The sequence below is a fragment of the Octopus bimaculoides genome, chromosome 12, assembly GCF_046866305.1.
Source record: "Octopus bimaculoides isolate indiv1 chromosome 12, ASM4686630v1, whole genome shotgun sequence".
Classification (NCBI taxonomy): Eukaryota; Metazoa; Mollusca; class Cephalopoda; order Octopoda; family Octopodidae; genus Octopus; species Octopus bimaculoides.
The window spans coordinates 24,776,483-24,782,356 of record NC_142939.1 but is presented as its reverse complement, the minus strand read 5'-3'; positions in this window follow the sequence as shown (position 1 = coordinate 24,782,356).

Sequence of the window (5,874 nt, the reverse complement as noted above, 5' to 3'; positions counted from 1 at the left end):
TCACATATTATTTGTATTATATATATATATATATAATAGAAATGGTCGTGGTCGTGGGATCGCGGTCTCGATTCCCAGACCGAGCTTTGTGAATGTTTGTTGAGCGAAAACACCTGAAGCTCCACGAGGCTCCGGCAGCGCGGGTGGTGGTGTAACGTACGCATTTTTATATCGCTCACAGAAGAGATAAATCCCGGCCACCTCCAGCACCGAGACCGCCAGTTCACGTGATTTCAACCTTCCTTGGTTTCGTCAATGATAGATGCTCGACCGCTAGACCTCAACCACTAGAGATAGTAGCGCCACTCACTGTAGCATCAGCAACATATTGTAAAACAATGCCTGAAGTGGCACTGGTGTTGTTATTAGCCAGTTAGCTTGCTAAAAACTATATATTAGTGACAGTCTGTATTAATACTGAGAGATAATATTTGTCTCCATTTAAACGTGGGTGTTCTGTTAGAACAGACTACACTGCGGTAGATATCACGAGAGAAGCTCTCATGCTTGTTTATATCGCTAACGGAGCGATAAATCTCTGCCATATACGTGAGAGTGTGTGTGTGCGTGTGTGTGTGTGTGTGCGTGAATGAGTGTGTGCGTGCGCCCATGTGCGTACGAGCGCGTGTGAGTGTGTACGTGTATGTGTGCGTATGTGCCTGTGCACATCTAAGTGTGCGTATGTGTGTACGTGCGTGTGTGTACGTGCATGTGTGCGTGTGTGTGCGTGAATGAATGTGCATGTATGTGTGCGTGTGCGTAGTTTGTGTGTGTGTGTGTGTGTGTGTGTGTGTGAATGTGCGTGTGTGTACGTGTGTGTGTGTGTGTGTGTGTGTATTCTTGCGGAATTACATCGGATGCCCGATGCTTTGATAACAATTCTCGCATCGGTTGTCACGAACAGGAATCAGTTCTGAAGCTACGAAATTGCGAAACACATTTCTTAAATTTTCTTTTCTACTCTAGGCACAAGGCCCGAAATTTGGCGGAGGGATTCGATTCGATTGACCCCAGTACGCAACTGGCATTTAGTTTATCGACTTTCTTTACTGCCCACAAGGGGCTACAAACAGTGGGGACAAACAAGGACAAACAAATGGTTTAAGTCGATTATAACGACCCCAGTGCGTAACTGGTATTTATTTAATCGACCCCGAAACGAAAGGATGAAAGGCAAAGTCGACCTCGGCGGAATTTGAACTCAGAACGTAGCGGCAGACGAAACACCGTTAAGCATTTCGCCCGGCGTGCTAACGGTTCTGCTAGCTCGCCGCCTTAGTAGCCTCATATATTGACAGGGTACTGCGGCGTTGCCCCAAATTGCTGAAAATAAAACTCCACATCTTCGAATTCTCTTGAATACTCAGCATGACACAATGTCGCAGCAACTTCAAAGCAATGGGGCTGGTCAGAGTATAGTCAAAAAGAAAGGCACCAATCAATCGTTTTGCTCATAAAACACGGCTAGTAACTTAACATGACGGTCCTCTGAAATTCTCAGCACTCTAGAAGGTGCAATTGTGGTAGTTAATTGAACCATTTGATTTAAATGTAGTTTCATCACTCCAAACAATCTTTTCTAGAAAGTGTGAATCTTCTGCATTTCTTACCAAGTATCATTCGCAACTGTACTCTTCGATTTCAATGATCTTCACTGAGAATATGGTCTCGTCTTGGAATATAAGAACGTAAAGACAGACGAAATACAGCTAAGCATTAGGCCTGGCGTGCTAACGTTTCTGCCAGATCGCTGTCTTATATTTCTTAAATATTGTCTGCAGTCCCACATAATCCAAAACCGTAACGTGCCATCCACACCCAAATTATACCTCAGTGACAATTCCACCCCTAACATGACCCCACCCTGTCGCCTTCCCATGGCATTCCACTGTGACACATCCCACACATCCTCTCTCTCTCTCTCTCTCTCTCTCTCTCTCTCTCTCTCTCTCTCTCTCACACACACACACACACACACACACACACACATATTTACCATCCTGTACCTTCCTAACCATCCCACATCTTCCCACACTGTAATACATCGTAACTTCCTGGCATTTGTAAAAAATCAGTCTTGAATTCTGAGAATGGGAGGGGTGAAGCTGCAACGTCACCACAACCAGAACAGCATGATGACGACGACGAAAACGTTGCTAATGTTGATGATGATGAGGATGATGATGATGATGATGGTGGTGGTGGTGGTGGTGGTGGTGGTGGTGGTGGTGGTTGTGACAGTTGGCAAGCGGAATCGCGAAACTGATTAGCAACGAAGGAATCTCCTGTCTTAAATAAACTTATAAAATTCCTTCATATTCAAAAGTGTTTCCTTCTTTCGTAACTTTAAACTCATATCTAGATATGCGCGCGTGCGCTCACTCAATCGCTCACTCAAACTCATTACTATGTTGTTGGCACTCCGTCGCTTACGACGTCGAGGGTTCCAGTTGATCCGATCAACGGAATAGCCTGCTCGTGAAATTAACGTGCAAGTGGCTGAGCACTCCACAGACACGTGTGCCTTTAACGTAGTTCTCGAGGATATTCAGCGTGACACAGTGTGACAAGGCTGACCGTTTGAATTACAGGCACAACAGAAACAGGAAGTAAGAGTGAGAGAAAGTTGTGGTGAAAGAGTACAGCAGGGTTCGCCAACATCCCCTGCCGGAGCCTCGTGGAGCTTTATATGTTTTCGCTGAATAAACACACACAACGCCCGGTCTGTGAATCGAAACCACGATCCTATGACCGCGAGTCCGCTGCCCTAACCACTGGGCCATTGCGCCTCCACATTACTATGTATCTATGGATGGAGGGATGGATGGATGGATGGATGAATGGATGGATGGATGGATGAATGGATGGATAGATGGATATGCTTGCCTAAATGTATGAATAGATGCACACACACACTCACATACACATAAATGTGTGCGCGCACGTGCATGTGTGTGTGTGTGTGCGTACGTGTGCCACTAAAACAAGTACCAGTTGAACACTGGGGGTCGATGTTATCGACTCAACCCCACAGCCGAAATTTCTGGTCTTGTGCAAAAAATTTAAACCAATATGCTTTCCTACTCTAGGTACAAGTCCCGAAATTTTTGGAAGGATGCAAGTCGATTAGATCGATTCCAGTACGCAACTGGTATTTAATTCATCGACCCTGAACGGATGAAAGGCAAAGTCGACCTCGGCGGATATTGTGCGTAAGTCGTGAAATTGTTACGCTCCATTGGACTAGGATTCTGTGACATCCTATGCCTGTATTTTCCGTTTATTCCGTTTCTGTGTACTTTTCTATTATTATTTTTGAACACATCATATATATATATGTGTGTGTGTGTGTGTGTGTATGTGCGTGTGTGCGTGCGCGCGCGTGCGTGTATCTATATTATATATATATATGTATGTATGTATAAAAATTAATAGAATGAGATAAAAAGTCCAAGGCTGTGAAAGTTTTTAGAATATTTTATAAAGAGAAAGTCTTACGGCTGTTTCCAGGATATTTTGTATAACCCTTCTTCAGAGACGGTGTGAAAAAAATGTTTGATAGTTATCATAGAGAAGATATGAAATACAGAGTGAAGTGGAGAATAAAAACAGACGTGAAACATGTAAGTATATTGTATCATCAGTCCCATTATTTAAACAGTACCTTGTGTGTCGGTTCCAATGGTGTTTATAATTGGTTATTCCAAGCATAGAGTCTTGTAAACGATGTTACTCGATCGAGGATTTTCTTGAAGTAACATAGATATATATATAGATAGATAGATAGATAGATACATACATACATACATACATACATACGTATATAGATACTTAATTCAATAATAGGATAAAATCTTTTACAAGAATTTTATCAAGTATCTAGCGTGAAAAAAACTCATAAGGGAAAAAATCTATCATTATTCCCTAAAATTATTTATATTTATATAAGGGCATTACTATAGAAGAATGCCTCACGCTAAACTACCATAATAAACACATAAACAATGAGTTTATATATATATATATATATGTGTGTGTGTGTGTGTGTGTGTGTGTGTGTGTGTGTGTACATGTGTATGTGTGTGTGTGCTTCTTTGTGTTTGTCCTTCACCACCGCTTGAAAACCCGTATTGGTGTGTTTACGATCCCGTAACTTAGCGGTTCGGCCAAAATGACTGATAGAACAGGTACCACGCTTAAAAATAAAAAGCACTGCAGTCGATTCCTTCGACTAAAATTCTTCAAGGCGGTGTCCCAACGGAGCCGCAGTCTAATGTCTCAAAGACATTAAAGATACAGGAAGCAGGCTGAGAAAAAAAAAATTGAAAACGCGTCAAAATTTTACTTTTCAATATATACAAATGTATAGGAATTAAAACAAATTTAAATTTCAAACATAAGTGAAGAATAATTTTATTCTGTGTGTTTATATGCACGGAAAATTAAATTATAAAGATTCATTTTCACAGAATTATATATATAGGTGCAGGAGTGGCTGTGTGGTAAGTAGCTTGTTTACCAACCACATAATTCCGGGTTCAGTTCCATTGCGTGGTACTTCGGCAAGTGTCTTCTACTATAGCCTCGAGCCAACCAAAACCTTGTGAGTGGATTTGTAGACGAAAACTGAAAGAAGCCCGCTGTTGTTAAATGCTCGAAATACAAAAGTAGAAAAAAAAAACCCAGTCAACAACTGATGAAGGGTCGTTCTTTATGTTGTTTGTCTTGTTTTCCATTTGTTCGAAAAAATTTCCCTGTTTGAAAAATTAGTTCCATGTACTCGTACTTTGTATTTTTTTTTTGTACACATTTCGTGACGTCCTGTACCCACATGCATATTTATATACGTATAGATGTAAGTTTGTACATATACTATATATATATATATATATATATATATATATATATATATATATATATATATATATAATATATATAATATATAGATATATATATATATGTAATATATATTATACATATATGTATACACACACACACACACACATATATATATATATTTATATAAGTGTGAGTGTATAGCTTTGTGTCTCTGTTTGTCTCCCACCCCACCCTAACATCGCTTGACAACCTATGCTGGTGTGTTTATGCCCCCTCCTAACCTAGCGGTTCGGCAAAAGAGACCAATAGAGTAAGGTCTGGGTTCGATTTGCTCGACTAAAGGTGGTGCACCAGCATGGCCGCAGTCAAATGACTGAAACAAGTAAAAGAGTAAAAGAGAGAGAGTATATATATGTGCGTGTGTGTATTTGTGCGTCTGTGTTTGTCCCCCCCCCACCACTACCATCGCTTGACAACCGATGTTGGTGTGTTCACGTCCCCGTAACGTAGCGATTCGGCAAAAGAGACGCGTTAGAATAAGTACTAGGCTTACAAAAAATAAGTCCTTGGGGGAGGGGGGTGTTATTCCACTCAAAGGCGGTGCTCCAGCATGGCCGCAGTGAAATGACTGAAGCGAGTAAAAGTGTATAGAAAAGGATATATATATGTATATATATATATGTTTATATATATGTATATATATATGTATATATATATGTATATATATATTATATATAGGCGTAGGAGTGGCTGTGTGGTAAAGTCTTGTGAATGGATTCGGTAGACGGAAACTGAAAGAAGCCTTTTCTATATATGTATATATATATATATATGTATATATATATATATATGTATATATATGTGTGTGTGTGTGTGTGTGTATGTGTGTTTACATGTGCGCTTACACACGCACATACACATACATACATATTTACATATGCATATATATATATATATATATATATATATATATATATATATATATACGTACGTATGTCTATGTAAGCTTTAGTGTTGTCAAGTACCGTAAACCGA